This window comes from Rhinatrema bivittatum, chromosome 6 (genome assembly GCF_901001135.1).
Source record: "Rhinatrema bivittatum chromosome 6, aRhiBiv1.1, whole genome shotgun sequence".
NCBI lineage: Eukaryota > Metazoa > Chordata > Amphibia > Gymnophiona > Rhinatrematidae > Rhinatrema > Rhinatrema bivittatum.
This window is the reverse complement of record NC_042620.1, coordinates 159,441,739-159,460,186: the sequence shown is the minus strand read 5'-3', so window position 1 is coordinate 159,460,186 and position 18,448 is coordinate 159,441,739. Positions and strand designations below refer to the sequence as shown.

The 18,448-nt window shown below is 43.9% G+C and overlaps 1 long non-coding RNA gene across 1 annotated transcript; it reads left to right on the top strand.

Moving 5' to 3' along the window:
• Window positions 1-1,273: 1,273 nt before the first annotated feature.
• Window positions 1,274-17,122, top strand: LOC115093235. The gene is made up of 4 exons (XR_003857242.1): window positions 1,274-1,871; window positions 4,174-4,268; window positions 13,844-14,284; window positions 17,056-17,122. It is a non-coding gene; the product is annotated as an uncharacterized LOC115093235 (long non-coding RNA).
• Window positions 17,123-18,448: the final 1,326 nt, after the last annotated feature.

Below are 18,448 nucleotides of genomic sequence, written 5' to 3'. Positions count from 1 at the left end.
GAAAGAGAATGAATGTTTGGGTGCAGGTGGTCTAGGGAAAGGAAGCCAGGCCAGAATGAGTTATTTAGAAATGATCAATACTTGGCAAAGGTAATTAGAAAAAAATGTATATAAGCCTTGTAAAATTGTGACATAGGCAAGGATGAGCTTAAGGGCTTCTGATAATTTGCAGAGTCTATGCTTATCCTTCCCATACACTTCTATTCTAATTGGCTAACGTTTATTTACCATAACATTTTACTAAATTTCTAAAACATCTGAGTCTTGTGTCTAGTATATGGGGGCTAAAACAATGAGAGAGAGAGAGACTCTTTTTTAAAGTGCCAATCTGACACTCTTTATATATCCCACTGTAAGAGGGGCACTTTCAACTCAGGTTGGATTTGGGGGGCGGGGGAGAGGTGCAAGGGTCTGTAGTCCCTTGTAACACTGCCCCCCCCCCCCAAACCCACTCTGAGTTGAAAGTGCCCCTCTTACATTGGGATATATAAAGAGTGTCAGATTAGCCTTTTAAAAGTCTCTCTCTAGCCAGTCACTTGTGAGTATGTGTGTAAAGCTTCCAACACATACACATGGTAGGGATATTTTAAATGGTACATCTGTATTTGCATGCACGATATAAAACTGAGTGTATTTTTTGCTCACGTGCCCGATATGTGCATTTATGGGTGCACAAGCTCACCTTTTAAAATGTACTTGTTAGTGAGTCTGAAAGGATGTGGCCCTTTTAAAGTCCAGCTCCTTCCCTACTTTCTACAGCTATAATTCCCAGAACTAGTCCTGGTATATCTACAGAAGTGACTAAAACATGACAGCACAATATTAAAGTAAACTAAGCCTGTATCATAAATATTTGTAATGGGCATTCTGAAAATTAGATTTGTTGAGCATTCTTGAATAACCACTGTTTAAGGTATAGAAATCTGACTTCTGACTCAGAGCATGCTCTTCTGCTCTCCTGTCTAAGTTCCTACTCAGGGACTTACTAACACTTTCAGACTTGGAAAGCTGGCTGAATGTTCTTGTATTCAAGTCAAGTCAGCTACTGTCATTGCAGATAGAAAGAAATTGAATCTTTTCCCTGCTGCCTTTCCAAGACAGCCAAGATTACATAAATTGGCAAAACTCTTACTGCATGTTTTTGAAACTGTGAAACATTTACTATCTTGCATCTGTAAAATGTCTTATTGACTATAAGTACTGTATTTTGGCATCAAATATTTCAGTCTCTTTGCTTTTTTTAGGAATGGTTAATGCACTAAAGCACTAAAAATGCTGTTTGTCCAAGTAGGGATTGCTCATTTGACATTCTAGTATTCGGGAGCAGTGATTGGAATGCAAAGTTCTGTGCTTTTTAATTCAGTATGTTAATGCTTTTGGACACTGCAGTGAGCTTGAAAATTGGCATGTCTCTCTATCTTAGGGGGTCATGTACTAAGCATTTTTCCCATAGACACAGAAGGCGTGAAAAGCCTTAGTAAATCAGGCCCTAAAACTGCACTTCACCTTGGCATTTTAACTTTTAATAAGTGTACAATACACAGTCTATGTAGCCAACTTTGTTTCCTAGGAAAAAATAACATTTGTAGGAGAAGGGGTAGAATTTTGAAGATATATTGTGTACTGTTTCTTTTCAACACCAAAATAAGGGAAATATTTAGGGAATGACAGCATACATAACATTTTTATTTTCATTGAAGATGTAGAAGTATGAACATGTAATGTGAAGTAATTGTATGCTAATGAATTTCCTTGATTATTTTTAGCTTCTACATCTATAATAACCTCAGCAGAAGAGAGATCCTCCCACTCCCTATCAAGTCCCATTTCTCACCAAGTGGAAACCTTCCCTATCTGGGATCAATTAGCAGGTTAAAATGTGCTAGTAAAAAGTGTAGATATTTATATATAAACTTCTTGCACAAACTTAGGTGTGATTTCTTGAATACCTGAAACATTTGGGTCTTTAGAAGAATACAACATGACCATTTACTCTTTCCCACTGGCATAAGTAACTGCAGACTGGACAACTCTGCTCAAAGTGAAGGAGCTCCTTCTTTACTCTCCTGCAAGCTGTAAAACAGAAACTAAGGGGAGAGAATACAAAAAATCCAGGACACAGTGTTTAGCCCAGCCCTTTTTTGTCCTCCCTGCTAGGGGTGAGGAATCAGAAGGTTAAAACGGGCCAAACCTTCCAGGGGTTTGTCCCCAGGCTTTTCTATAATTAGAATTTTCTTTTATTCACCAGAACCTGACGGACAGGAAGAGATACACAGAAAGCCAATTTGTCAAATTTAGTAAAATTTATTCAATAGCCAGCAAATATCTTAGCTCGTACAAAATCAATCTCGCTTAGTGTTCAATAGTTAATGTTTATTGCCAGCTCTTCTTTCCTGTGTAGAGAGTTGCCAGGACTCCTACAAGTTGCAAGATCTTTGTGCACTTTTCTTCAAAATACATCTTAAAGTTACCAGTAGATTCCTTTCATTTCCATGTGTATATGACAGCCAGGACATAGTGCTGATCAATCCTTTTGTTACATTCCCTGATGTTCATCCTGAACCTGTTCACTCCAGTTCTATTATCGCTGACCATATCCTCTCCTTTTGAGCTTTAGATTAGTTTTTGTCTGGAAAAGCCAATTTTATATCCCCACTTTCCTCCAGGTGCAGAATTCAAATTATGCCCGCTCCCCCCCCCCCCCCGTGCATATGGAGACACTCTGACTGCCAACTCAAAGCACATGTCCTACAGGCCTCCTTAGTGTTCCTTATCTTGCTATTATTTTTTATACCTGTATGTTCTGTCCATCAATGTCCTTCGGTCCAATGAAGCAGAGCTGGCCAGGCCCTACCACACAAGGATCAGTCATTCTTTGGCCTGTTACAGCTGTGCTGGGTCCCCACAGCTGTGCATATTTCTACAATAGCTATGACATCCTATGTAATAGGGATGGATGCATGGAGAGTTCCTTCAATAGGAAATTTGTATCTGTTTGTAAAGATGATGGATCTTTTTTTCCTGAGTGACATGCACTGTTATTCATTCTGTCAGCTAGGGCTGCCACAGATTGGAATATCAGACCAGCTTGGGAAAAAAGTTTACCTGAAGTGGGCTGACTAGGAGCTCACCTTTTTACATGTTGTTGCCAGCTGTGGGATGGGTCCGCATTCACTGTTGGGGATTGATTGAGTTCTTCTAGTCCCCATTTACCTCCTCAAGTTACTAAGTTCTTCCATTCAAACTCTGCATCCCCATTCTCCCCTCCTCACCCCAGGCCTCTTTTCTGCCTGCAAGACAGCAGTGCTGGTGGCCTGGCTCTTTCTCTCAGCCTGTCTTGTCCCCCCTCACCCTCACCTTGTACCTACTGGGGTAGATTTTAAAAAGCATTTACTCGAGCAAAACTGGTTTTTGCTTGAGTAAATACACTTTACTCAAGTAAGTGGGCTTTTCAAAATTGCTACAATCTATGCCATTGAATTGTCCATAGGATTTACTCAAGTAAGTGCACTTTACTCGAGTAAATAGCTTTTGGAAATTGCTACGATAGTATGTCACATTTACATGCGTAACTCCTTTGAAAATGACCCCCACTGCTTCTACTTTTTATATACTGTATATCCTTATGGAGAAACAGCCTCCTGAACTGGATATGAATACTCCAAATGAGGTCTCGCTAAGGGTTTGTTTGGAGACATTATTACCACATTACTTTCTACTGTTAATAATTTTCTTTATGCACCCTCGCATTCCTCTGAACACTGTTTTGTCACATTGTTTTACTGAGGTCAACAAGGAAGTTTCTCTCCTGGGGCACATCAGCATCTCACCTTCCCCACCCGATAGCATACTGCTTCCTTGGATTCTTTCTTTCCAGATGCATGACTGCATTTTTTTGTATTGAATCTTATCTGCCAAACTTTGAACCACTGCTTGAGCTTCTGGAGTTACTATTTATTTTGTCTACTTTGGCAGAGTAATCTACTCTCTTGTAGATCTTGGTATCATTTAAAAAAGAGACAACCCTTCCGTAATTATCCCTCAGAAATATTACTGACACAAATATATTACCTAACATAAGAACATAAGAAATTGCCATACAGTGGATAGTGTTTCCATAAAACTCACGAGCCCACTTTGTCTCATGTCATTCTTGTTCATCTCTTGTCCTAGGTGTGTGCTGAAGCTCAAGGGAGGAGCATCCAGGCACCAAGGATTTAGGGAGGTTCCTGGGGATTCAAAGGATCCACAGGACTGAAGATTCAAAGGTACAGAGTGGTGAGCAGTGGCGTTAGCCTCATACTCCTAGGTGCCAATGCAATAAAGTGTGCTCAGCCTAGTGCAGAGGTTTACATGTGGTTATGGATGCGCTAGACTAGCACCGGATGCAATAAGGAGATTAGCGCGTCCAAAACATGCGCCCAAACAAATGCATAGCCGATAGTGTCTATCACATGTAAATTCTATGTAGAAGAGGCTATTAGCTATTACCCCCTTCCCCCCGATGCAGAAAATCACTGGCGCCCAACACACACTTTTAACATGACAAATTTAACGCCAACCCCGGAGGCGGTTTAAAGTCAATCCACGAGTCAAGGGCTCATGAGAAATTAAAAAATACAGTTCTCTGTGGTTCCTCCTACTTAGTACCGTTGTGCTACTTAAACCTATTGTTTGTGGTGTTGAAAAATAAATGTTTCCTCTGAATTCAGGCAGGCCAGTCCTCACCAGTGAGTCATTTACCTCTGCCAGCAGATGGAGTTAGAGCAAAAACTGATGTCACAGATATATAGTGTGTCCCCCCCCCCCCCCCCCCCCCCCCCCCCCCGCCAACAGCCCATCAGTATTCTCCATCTCCAGCAGATGGTGGACCTACTGGGGATTGCTTGTGAAAAAAAGGAAGAAAAAGAAGACATCTAGAAGACAAGATGTTTATGTAGTACCGCTTGCCTCCTGAGGTGATACCATTCGGTCCCTCCCTCAGTAGAGAGCCTTCAGTCCGGTAGCCTTGGGTGGCATGGACTTGAAAAAAATAATTTGCGGTTGCAGGCCAAGAGAAGTTCGATGGTGAAGGCTTTCGCCCTCTCCCCCAGTAGCCCGGACCCATTCCTGCTCTCAGCTAGGGAGGGCTGAGCTCAGGTAAAAGTTTTTACTTTATATAAAAAAAAAAAGAAAGAGAAAGAAAAGAGGAACGTGTTAGTGAGGAGTTTTCCTACTGGGTCTGTTTCCTTGGCATTTGACTTTTCCCACTTATGTCTCTGGGGAGTTCTGTTAGGTGTGGAAGCAGTTCAGGCATGGCAGGTTGAGCAGCCTTTTGGCTAGGCCCCCTCTCTGAGACTTCTCCTGGTTAGTTCACACACTTTTTAGTGTGTGTCATCAGCGCGTGACTGTGTGACTCATTTTGCATTTACCTCCGCGTCTCCTTTTGGGTACATATGTGTTTCTGAGCGGATCTTTTGGTTGCATATTCTGGGCATCTAGGTTGGGCATCCTTCTTTCTGGATGCACATTTTGTATGCCTAGCTTGGGTGTTCTTTTTAAGGGCATGTACCTGGATGCACGTTTTGTGCACCTGGTTTGGGTGAGTGTAGAAAATGCATGTGCATGGATGCATGTTTTTTTGGGCACCCAATTTGGGCACGCTTTTTATGCGTGGGTATCTGGACATGGATTTAGTGTGTCTAGCTGGTTGTTTGCCTATACCTCTGAGTGCATTACAGCCATGGCACTGGTGGCAAAGAAGTCTAAGTGCTTATCTATTTGTGCTGCATGTCAAATCAATGCGATACAGCCGGAGTTTTCTACAAGCCTGTGTCAGCACTGCCTGAGGGGAGTGGGATCGAAGGTGACATGATGCGGGTGTCCCCTCCTTTGATTGATCCACTGGTCAAGTCTTCGGGGGAGATTCACTTTTAGGATGTCAGGTTCGGGACTATGGGGCCTGGAATGGAGCCATCCTTCTTTTCTTGGGTGGAATACTTCCAGGGATTACAGACCTATCTAGAGGGGCAGTCATCTGAGTCAACAATAATTACTAGTTTAGGTCCATGTGCTCAGTGTTCTCCTGTGTCTGCCACCACAGTCAAGCACCGTCGCGCAGCGAAGCTTGACAAGGTTCAAATGCATGTGGATCAAGATGATACTGATGATGACGACAGTGGCTTCCCCGTTGAGGAAGTGGAGTTCCTCCAGATTTGGAGCCACATAGAACTCATAAGAACATAAGAAATACCATTCTAGGTCAGACCAAGGGTCCATCAAGCCCAGTATTCTATTTCCAACAGTGGCCAATCCAAGTCACATGTACCTGGCAAGTACCCAAACATTAGATAGATCACAAGCTACTATTGCTTATTAATTACCATAATAGCAGTTTATGGATTTAACCTCTAGGAACTTATCCAAACCTTTTTTAAACCCAGTTACTCTAACTGCTGAAACCACATCCTCTGGCAATGAATTCCAGAGTTTAACTGTGTGCTGAGTGAAAAAGAACTTTCTTTGATTTGTTTTAAATGAGCTACTTGCTAACTTCATGGAGTGCCTCCTGGTCCTTCTTGTTGTGTCGGAGGTGGACACTTGGGCTGAGGTGGGGTTGACGCAACCCGTAGGTAGGGACCTACGGGTCCCCACCATCGGCAGGCAGAGTGGGTTGATAGACAGAGGCCGCTGGAGCTTCACCTAAACCAGCCCTCGTTCCCCATGGGTTGAGCCTTTGGGTACCGAGGTCAGCAGGACTTAGGTGGGCCTCTGTGTGTAGTTGACGTGAGAGTCGGTTCAGCCCAGAGACAGCAGGTGAGAGATGGTAAATTCTTACTCTGGACAGACTAGTGTCCTGGAAACTCAAGCGCCAATGGAATAGAGGCAGACAGGGGGCGCTCAAGCAAGAGTAGGCCGAACACTGAGTAAACCACATCCAGGGAGTAAGCTGGAGAAGTGTCAAAGAGCAGGCTTGAGTCAGGGCTGGCGGCAATCTGAAGGCAGTGGCAAGCAAGGCTGAGGTCTGTTTACGGAGATAGTCAATAGCATAGTCAGGCGAAGCAGAGGTCTGGGTCTGAAGATAGGCAATAGCGTAGTCAGGCGAAGCAGAGGTCTGGGTCTGGAGAGAATCAATGGCGTGGTCAGGCGAAGCGGAGGTCCGGGCTTGGAGAGAGTCAATGGCATGATCAGGCAAAGCAAAGTCAAAGTCCGTGTAGTCAATCCGAGCAATGAAGCAAGGTAGGAACAAGGAGACAGGAACAAGGAACAATGAGGAACAGGAATGCAGAGATGAGATGAATCTCTAGGAGGCAACGAGTACTCGACCAGCGAGGAGATCTGTTGCAAAGGCAACGCTAGGGAGCGGAGCCTGACCTTAAATACTGTAGCTGGGTTGATGTCATCATCCGGGGCCGTGGCTAGGTTCCCACCGTGGTCCCTACTTAAACATCAATGTGCACGTACGCACGCCTAGGGAGGGGCACGGCATGAGCAGCAGCATCTCTCTGCGGGCCACGCGGAGAGGCCCGACGAGAAGTGGTTGCAGGACCGGGAATGCCAGGGGCTCTGGCAGGGTGGAGGCACCGGGGGAGGCCCGAGGACGAAGCTGACGGCCCACCACAGCCAGTGAGGAAGAACCAGGAGCTGTAGCCGCGTAGAAAGGTGAGGGGGCCGTTCCGTGGGTGTGCCGCTGATGGCACGCGTAACACTTCTGTTATCTGAGAGAGTAAATAACTGATTTACAGTAAATTGTTCAAGTCCTTTCATGATTTTGTAGACTTCTAACATATCCCCCTTCAGTTGTCTTTTCTCCAAACTGAACAGCCCTAACTTCTTTAGCCTTTCCTCATAGGGCAGCTGTTCCATGCCCCATATCATTTTGGTCGCCCTTCTCTGCACTTTTTCCAGTACAGCTATATCCTTTTTGAGATGTGGTGACCAGAATTGCACACAGTATTCAAGGTGTGGTCTCACCATGGAGTGATTCAGAGGCATTATGACCTCCTTCATTTTATTTTCCATTCCCTTCCTAATAATTCTAGCATTCTGTTTGCTTTTTTGATTGCCACAGCACACTGGGCCGACAATTTCAATGTATTATCAACTATGACACCTAGATCTCTTTCCTGGGTGGTAACTCCTAACATAGAACCTAACATTGTGTAACTACAGCAAGGGTTATTTTTCCTTATATGCATCATTTTGTACATGTCCATGTTAAACTTCATCTGCCATTTGGAAGCCCAAACTTCCAGTCTCACTAGGTCCTCCTGCAATTCATCACAGTCCGATTGAGATTTAACTACTCGGCATAATATTGTGTCATCCGTAAATTTGATCACCTCACTCATTGTACCTCTTTCCAGATCATTTATAAATATATTAAAAAGCACCGGTCCAATAACAGATCCCTGAGGCACTCCACTGTTTACCTTTTTCCACCGTGAAAACTGACCATTTAATCCTACTGTCTGTTTCCTGTCTTTTAACCCACTTGCAATCCACAAAAGGACATCGCCTCCTTTCCCATGACCTTTTCAGTTTTCCTAGAAGCTTTTCATGTGGGACTTTGAGGAATGCCTTCTGAAAATCCAAATACACCACATATTTTTCTTTCATAGACATAAGTTGCTGAGTACCTGATCTCTCAGACTTTGAAGACCCTCGGAGAGGCTGGGGGTGCCTCCTTGGGGGTGCAGAAAGAGGACCCCATTTTGGTCACCCTATGTAAGGCTTCATGTTTCTTTCCCCTCCTGGATACAATTCAAGAATTGATTGATCTAGAAGGGAGTGTTCTAGAAGTGTCCTTTAAAGGGGGCATGCCTTGGCGGGTTTATACCCCTTGGATCTGCTGGCCCAAGTACAGTTGCATTTACCTAAGGTGGATGCTTTGGTGTGTTCTGTCACAAAACGAACCACCATCAAGGTACAGGGAGGTACAGCTATTGTGGCTCAACAAAAACTTCCCAAGTTTTCTCATCCAAAACAGCTAACTTTCCTCCCAGTCTTCAAAACAAAGATCTTTATGTTTGAAATCATTTATTGCATAGATAATTTCCTATTACACACAATTGTTGCTTTCAAACGCATATGCTTCTGGCAGAGGTCTTTGTAGCTGGAGATAGGCAGGAGAAGGGAAATGAAGTTTCTTGGGATGCAGGGTAAGAAGACGAGGGCTTGAAGCTGATTAGTCTTTTAGGATTAAAGCGGTAGGAGGAATGTAAAAAAGCTGTTCGTGTAACAGAAGTTACAAGCACGTGTGTCTTCTACATGGCATGGCTGAGACTGGCCCACAGTCTTGGAGAGTGATTACGGGAAAGGACCCCACAGACTTGGGCCAGGGGCGAGATCCAATGGTGGCGAGCCTAGGATCCATGTGACACAGGGGGGAACATGAAGAGCAGTCCCTTCAGCCAATAAGGCACCTAAGAGGACCCAAGTTAGATTGAGAAAGCATGCAGACCCTTTCCCAATGGGAGGAACAGAGGGGAGGGGGCTTCTGTTAAAGGCAAGGCTCCCAGACTTTCATTCTGGGTTACAGAAAATGTCACAGTGTCAAGACTTCTCAGAAGGGAGGGGCTGTAGTAAACACAGATGGGCTGCAATGTATACAGACACAAGCATGTACCCTTTACTGGGGACAGAACAGCAGCTCTTAAGGATGCTCAGGATAAGAGAATTGAGGCTATCCTAAAGCAGTGGCGATGAACTTCCAAATTGCTTCTTGTTGTGCTCTGGTAGCTCGAGCTACCCTGTGTCTTTCTCAAGAATCTTGCAGTGCCACTTTAGATAGCAGACCTATAGCAGAACCCGGGGCTGCCTTCTTAGCTGATGCGGGCTGGGACCTGGTTCACACAGCTGTCAGAGGTGTTGCTTCTGTTATAGCGGCTAGATGGCATCTGTGTCTGCGCAACTGGTCGGCAGATACTATTTCAACATCCAATCTTACCAAGCCGCCATTTAAGGGTTCGTTTTTGTTTGGCAGTGAGTTGGAGAAAATGGCAAATAAATAGGGGGAAACCCAGACCCCTCACTTGCCAGAGGACAAGAAGCTGGTTTCCCAGACTTTTTGGGCAAGTGGCCACTCTCAAGATTACTGGCATTTATGGCCTTATAGGAAAAGTTCTTCCCAGAGATCCCGTCGCTTCCACAGACTTCAGTCCTTTTGTCTCAGAAGGCCTTGAAAGGTTGTGGGCTCTGGAAGTGGAGCCCCTTGATCTTCTCAATAAAGACCTGTTGGTGCTGGAGATAGGTGGGGGCCTAATTCGTTTTTATCACAAGTGGGTCCAGATTACTTCAGATCAATGGGTCCTCAAAGTGGTTCAGGACAGGTATGCTCTAGAATTTCTTCACATTTCACCAGATGCCTTTATGATATCTCCATGCAACTCCCCTCAGAAGAGGGTAGAAGTAGAAGTTACGTTGCAAAGGCTGTTGGACCTGAAAGCCATAATTCCCATTCCCAATTGCAGGAAAATATGGGCCATTATTCCATTTATTTTGTCGTGCCCAAGAAGGAAGGGTCCTTTTGACCCATACTGGATCTCAAGGGAGTCAAATGTCATTTATGAATCACTCATTTCAGGATGGAAACAGTATGCTCTGCCACAATGATAATTCAAGCAGGGGTATACCTCACATCTCTGGATCTCACGGAGGAATATCTGCATATTCCCATTTGCCAGGAACATGAATGGTTCCTTTGGTTTGCCTTTCTGAATCATCATTACCAGTTTCAGGCTTTGCCTTTCAGGCTGGCTACTGTGCACAGGACCTTTTCAAGGTCATGGTGGTGGTAGCGGTGGCCTTATGCAAAGACGGCATTCTGGTTCACCTCTATCTGGACAACTGGTTGATTTGAGTCAAGAGTGTGGAAGAGAGTCTTCAGGCTTTTTGCAAGGTAGTTTTGTTACTACAGGAGCTAGGCTGGGTGGTGAATCTGGCCAGGAGCAATTTGCAGCCAGCTCAGACTCTGGAGTATCTCGGAGTTAGCTTCAATACAAAGCAAGGCAGAATATTCAAATGGCTCGAGTTTGAACCCTGATGAGTACTATTTGCCCGACCGTGAGTTCTTATCTACAGGTCCTGGGGTTGATGGCTGTCGCATTGAAAGTAGTTCCCCAGGCAAGGGCACATATGCGACCTCTTCAATGTGCATTGCTTCCCCGATGGAACCCACACTTGCAGGGCTATGTGGTGAGGTTCCTCCTACATTGGAGGTGAGGTTGTAGTTGCACTGGTGGTTACAGGTGAGTCATCTCAGGAAGGGAATTTCCCTGGAGATGCTGGATTGGTTGGTCCTCATGGCAGATGCAAGTCTTCTGGGTTGGAGGCTCACTGTCAGGAGTTGATGGTGCAAAGTCACTGGAATGCAGAAGAGCGGCAGTGGAGCATCACTGACAATACACAGGCGGTGTGGTTAGCATACTTGTGGTTAGCTGACAATCTAGAAGTTCGGGCAGTCTGAATAATGTCAGACAATCTAATGACAGTGGCTTACATCAGTCATCATGGTGGAACCAAGAGTCAACAGGTATTGGAGGAACTAGATGCACTCATGATGTGGGCAGAGCAATATCTTCCAGGCATATCCACCTCTCACATTGCTAGAAAGAAAAATATCAGAGCCGACTTCCTCAGCAGGAGAAACTTGGACCCAGGAGAATGGGAGCTAGCAGACAAAGCCTTTCAGCTCCTTGTGAATTGCTGGGGCAGACCGAACCTAGACCTATTGACAACCTTCAATAATGCGAAAGTTCCATGCTTCTTCAGTTGTAGGTGGGACCCAAAAGCGCTGGGCACTGGCCACGTGGCACCCTGCTTTATGCATTCCTGCCCTGGCCCCTGATAGGCAGGATCATATGGAATATTGCAAGTCGAGTCAACACTGTCCTTTTACTGGCTCTGGGTTGGGCTTGGAGACCGTGGTATGCCCACCTTGGACAGGGACAGAGATGAAAATGAGTATCATCTTTTGCATTCCTTGGACGTCAAGTAACATTTGCTGTGGTACTTGGAGGTGATTAAATCTCTCTGGAAGTCGGAATTGCCTGTTTGTGCTCCATGGTGGAGATAAGCAGGCAATGTGGGCAACAATAGCCTGTTGGGTTAAAGAAGTCATTACTGCCACCTTTGTGGCTGCAGAAGTTGCTTTGCCAAAACGGAGTAGACCGCATTCCACAAGGGCTCAGGCAGTATCGTGGGTGGAACTTCGTTTGTTGTTGCCTGCTGAGATTTGCCGAGTGGCAATGTGGCCATCTTTGCACACATTTTCCAAGATTTACCATTTGGATGTTCGGGCTAAGGATGACACCACCTTCACACAAGTAGTATTAACTGGACCGCTGGAAACCTCCAGGATAGCTTTGGTACATCCCACTGGTGGGGACTGGCCTGCCTGAATGCAGAGGTAGGAGAAATTACCTGATAATTTCCTTTCCTCTTATGAGGACAGGCCAATTTCTGACCCACCCTAGGTTGCCAATGTTTCTGTTTTGATTAGTCTCTTCAGGGCGAACTTTGCAGAATTGATGGCAGCTCTTCATTAAAGATTGGAAAGTGGCTTATCTAGCCCCTTAGTTTAGTGAATATGTTATTTCTTATGGCTGAGCTCAGTGTTCACGATGGGTTGGAAGCATGAGTGGTTGATTGTTGGTTTTTTTTATTTTTTTTTAATACTTTATAAGTTTTTCAATAAATCACATAATTTATGATTTACAGAAACACAAAATAAAATGGTTGATAAAGAAATAGTTACATAGGAAATATTTTAAGTATTATTAACATCCATCAGACCAATTACCATTTCAAAACAACCTTGAGAAGAATGCGTGATATCTGTAAATTTGGGAGATTAATAATAAGAACATTCTTAATATAATAGAGCTAATACAGAAGCCTGCATTATCCTTACTTTACATTTAATCTTTAGACACAGGGGATGAGGTTGTTAATTTCCGTTGTTCTAGAAAAAAATTTTTAAATGCTCGGGTATGAAAAAGATATATACTTTGTCTTGCTTTTTAATTAAACATTTACAAGGAAATCTCAAAACAAAAGAAAAACCTAAATCAATCACTTCTTGGCGAAAGCCCAGAAAGGATTTCCGCCTTACCTGAGTGGATGCAGCTAAGTCTGGGAACACTTTAATCACTTTTCCCAGGTGGTTGACGGGGTATTTGCCAAAATACTTTTTCATAACGAAACAAATATCATTTAAAGATGCAAATGTTGCCAGCAAGGTACCTCTATCAATCACCTGAGCTGAAGAGTCCTCTAAAAAATTTGTTAAATCTCCCTGAAACATTTGATCAGATCTTTGCAATATTTCATTCCTAGATTTAGGTAAAAATTAGCAGTTGGTTACTACAGGAGACTCATCTATGTCAAAACCAAGGTTTTCAATAAGAAACTTTTTCAAGGAAATTAAAGGACCTTCTCCAATTATCCTGGGGAAGTTTAAAAATCTTAAATTTAAACGCTTGGCATTATTTTCAAGAATTTCAATTCTACTTGCAATATTGTCTCTGACTTTAACCACTGCTAAATGAAAATCTTGATGTTTCTTTTCACTTAATTCAAGTACCTTAATCCTCTCTATTGAATCTTAAATTTGTTTTTGAGTTTGAAAATGTTCCTTTTGGTTCCCAGTACTTAAAACATCCACTTTATTCTCTAACCCTTTAATATTATTCAACATTCCAGCCATCATCTCCCATAGAATGTCTAAACAGCAGGACGGACGAGCGGAGTAGGGGGTATCCCGTTGGTCAGCTGGTTCTCTTTATAAGGAGACAATAGGTCTATTCCTCCTTCTGCTCCTTGGATACCCACCGCTAACTGTGTTTCCTGACCTTTATTGCAGGTATCAAATATTCCCGCTTCCAAGCTGGAAGAGATAGACTCAACAGAAGCTTCTCCTATATTCCCATCTCCGTTCCTCTACGCTAGTGGCAGTCCTGTATTAGGACTAAGGGCTGTGAGCGGCGTTTACCCTGAGAGAGTGGGAGACAAGCAGGAGTAACCAACTTGCTGCTTCCAGCTGAGTAACCCCAGGGCGAGCGGTTGCCTGCCAGCCCAACGGTGATTCAAACAGCTGAGAGACCGGTGATATGAGGGGGAAGACCCGGGAAAGAACAGGAAGCCCTACAAAATCGGGCTGTGAGCGGCGCGCAGCAGACGCCGGTGTGCCGCCCAAGCCACTCGTGCCTAAGGGGTGCGCAGCATGTCAGGCTTTGTCTGGCTTCGCCTAGATTTCGCCTGGATTTCACCCGGAATTTCTTGGACTTGACAGACAGTTTTCAAGGTACAAATTTCTTTTTCCTCCCTGAATTCCTATGGGTCATCATTGCGTGACTGAATTCTGTTAATACAGTTAGAGGAGAAGAGAGGTGATTTCGTTGTACTGGATTATTGATTTGAATTATGCCTCCTAAGAGGAAAGGGAAGGAGAGGCTGTTTCCCTCCCTTCCATTACCCTCTCCTATACAATCAGAAATCACCCGATTCATGACCTCACCTGCATTTAATAAGGCAGGTACCGAGGAGCCTGATCTGCTAGTCAGTCAGGGAGGACTGACTATGCCGGCAGAGGAGGCCTCCCTTAGTCCTAATGAGTGGTTGATTGTTAATGATAATGTTCAAGTATAATCAGTTTGTCTACAGTTTGGCTTTTCCAGAGAATACTGGAGGGCTGAGGTCAAGGTGAGACTACATATCCTTGACATCAGCTTGTCATGGGGGCTGAGCTGGGGGGGGGGGGGGGTTAATGAGTAAGATAAATCAGGAGAATACACCTGGGGAAAATTACATAATCCTTTCCTAATAATAATAACTAACAACCGTATGTGATATGAGTATACAAGTACATTTACAAAGTATAATATAGTAAAAAAACAAAATTAACACTTATGAGAACACTAGTGAAAATACAGCACAAATATATATACACACACACATACAACAGGTGCCTATGAGATCACCTGAGACAAAGGGACAAAATATATACAATATATCAGCACAATATGCAAAAGTACTTTCCCCAGCTTATAGGGTCTAATTTTATACAAAGCCTAGTGGAAACTGTCACCTTTTCCTGAAGGGTGCCTCCTTACCCACAGATGGGTGAATCAGAAAAGTGAGTTCTCATTTTGGAGATCTGTCAGTGCTGGGGACCCCATAACTTTGGTTCTCAGCAGGGAATCTGGCTAGAGTTTGAGCTGCTGGGGATTTTATGCCTCATGGGATAGGACATGGGCAGAACAATTCTCTTTGTGTAACATTTTTGAAATATTGCCAGGCTACTGATAAGAGAACTTTGCTGTGTGCATTCGAGACCACTCATAAATTGTAAAATTCTTATACTTTGTGCAACTTCCCTATTTCTCATAGAATTGTACACCACACATCTCTGTAAACAAAACTTTCCAAATTTTCATGCATAATATCCATTAAAGAGAGGTTGGCTCCTTGCCCCCTCCTCTGTATATAGTATTTATTCTATTTTATTGCACTTTATATATTTATTGCTCCGCTCACCCCTTCTTTTTTCCTACTCCAAGTTAAGGCTTCCTTGTTATAATGTAACTGTATGCTCTGTATCTCTTGTTGATTGGTTAATTGTATATTCTACTTAGTTCATTGTAAACCGAATTGATTTGATTTGTATCAAGAAAGTCGGTATATAAAAGCCTTAATAAATAAATAAATGTATTATGTGACTACAATCTAAAATATTCTTTATAATGCAAATAATATCTGCATAAATGAAAGCAATCATATGATAATTAAGAACATAAGAAATTGCCATGTTGGGTCAGACCAAGAGTCCATCAAGCCCAGCACCCTGTTTCCAACAGAGGCCAAATCAGGCCACAAGAACCTGGCAATAACCCAAACACTAAGAAGATCCCATGCTACTGATGCAATTAATAGCAGTGGCTATTCCCTAAGGGGTAGATTTTCAGAGCCCTGCTCGCCTAAATCCGCCCAAAACCGGGCGGATTTAGGCGAGCAGGGCCCTGCGCGCCGGGAAGCCTATTTACATAGGCCTCCCGGCGCGCGCAGAGCCCCGGGACTCGCGTAAGTCCCGGGGTTCTCGGAGGGGGGCGTGTCGGGGGCGTGTCGGGGGGCGGGCCCGGTCGCCGCGGCGTTCCGGGGGCGTGTCGGCAGCGTTTTGGGGGCGGGTACGGGGCGTGGCTACGGCCCGGGGGCGTGGCCGCGCCCTCCGTACCCGCCCCCAGGTCGCGGCCCGGCGCGCAGCAGGCCCGCTGGCGCGCGGGGATTTACGTCTCCCTCCGGGAGGCGTAAATCCCCCGACAAAGGTAAGGGGGGGGGTGTAGACAGGGCCGGGCGGGTGGGTTAGGTAGGGGAAGGGAGGGGAAGGTGAGGGGAGGGCAAAGGAAAGTTCCCTCCAAGGCCGCTCCGATTTCGGAGCGGCCTTGGAGGGAACGGGGGGAGGCAGCGCGGCTCGGCGCGCGCAGGCTATACAAAATCGATAGCCTTGCGCGCGCCGATCCAGGATTTTAGTAGATACGCGCGACTACGCGCGTATCTACTAAAATCCAGCGTACTTTTGTTTGCGCCTGGAGCGCAAACAAAAGTAGGCTGTTCGCGCTCGTCTGAAAATCTACCCCTAAGTAAACTTGATTAATAGCCGTTAATGGACTTCTCTTCCAAGAATTCAGGCAGAAACACCTCTATTAAATCATTACAAAAATATTTGTGCATACTGTATGCAATTCTATAATATATTTCTTAATAAAAAAAAGTGTTACTAAAGTTAATTTGGGTGTATGCCAAATGTCTCAGTACAGTACTAGTGAAGTTTGGACACAAAACCTTTTAACGCTCTATCTCTTGGTTCGCTCTAAACATGAGATATTCTTATACTGTTAAGTCAAGTTTCCATTATGTGCCCAGCATCTATCTGTGACCTTGGAACTTAGAGAAAGGGAGGGCAGTGTATAGGCAGTAAAATGTGCCAAGCAGCTTTTAGCAAAGGGAGAGAAGGGAGGGGGAAAAAGAGGAGGGGGCTACTACAGACCTCAAGCTTCTGTGTTATCTTTTCCTTTACAGTACTCCCTACTAGCTATGTGCCTGCTTGGTGCACAGCAATGGAGACTACTTTCTGCGAACAAAGGGTAAGGAGTCTGCCATTTTATGCATATAAAACCATATTTTATGTGTGTAAATTGCTTTGAAAATCAGGCTGCATTTCATAGAAGTGCCATAGGATAAGGCTATGTTAGTTGGTAGGGTCAATGGGATCGTGGTTTGTATTATCTCTATAGTATCTTTTCTTTTATAGTTTGCTGATTTGTGAATATTATCCTCTATATATCTCCTATCCAGGTTTGACTAACTACTTCAGCTTCTATAATTCATTTATATAGTGCTATAAAACGTGCATAGCACTATATTGATAAGAGACATTGTTCTATAGAACTTACAGCCTAGTCAAGATAGATAAACCAAATAAGAGTTTGGAGAGAACCAGAGATAAGATTTAAAATCTCAAAGGTGGATTAATTGGGTGGATTAATAGGCTGTCCGTAGCTCTCCGTCGGTTTAGAAAACGGAAGCTGAATTTATCGTTGTCCATTTTCTTAATCGGCCTTCAGCCACTGGTTCGGAAAACAGATGCTGGTTAACTGAGCATGGGGGCGTGTTAGGAAAGTGGGCGCTGAAAATTCAGTGCCTGCTTTCAATGCATTTTTTTTTTTTGCTTCGTCCCCTTTGTGGGGTAAAAACTTCATTTATTGAAGATTTACCCATTTAAATAACCTGTGTAAGAAAAGCAGAAAATGAAGTGGGGGGGGGGGGGGGGGGGGTGAGGGATAGGGAGGGTGCATCCCAAAGCTTTCTACCAGGAGGAAAAGAACAGAAGGATAATATTCAGTTTTAGTCACTTTTCCTCTGTTTACCTTATTTTGCTTCTTATTTGTCAGGTCTGAACTGAGTCCCTTGAAATTTCATACAAATAGATATTAAAGTACAAGTCATTTATGTTAACCTAATGCTTTTTTTTGGCTGTTTTCTGGTATGGTTAACCTATTTGTTGCTTTATAAGTCCCTGTGCACAAAATAGCATTTAAATTAGTTTCTCTCCATCAATACGTATTGCCCCCAACCGCCCCACAAAGAAAATGCAATTAATGCCCTTAATATAAGTCGTGACTGTTGTGGAAAACTTACTTATTAATATGGGTAACTACCAAAGCAACAGTTGCTTACCTATAGCAACAACTATTATTTGAATGTACTACATAAATCCAGATGAAAGCGCCTTTATCTGACAGCAAAATTGCACCACTTCCAGGCACATCAAGGTGAGGAGAATAGTTTTAGATAGAACCTTCTACTGTTTTTCTTTCTGCTGGGGTAATTGTACCCTGCAGCTCTCCCTCTATACTCTCATCTGATATGAAAGTGTTGTTTTTTTTTTTTTCTTTAAAGTTTTTCTGGTCAA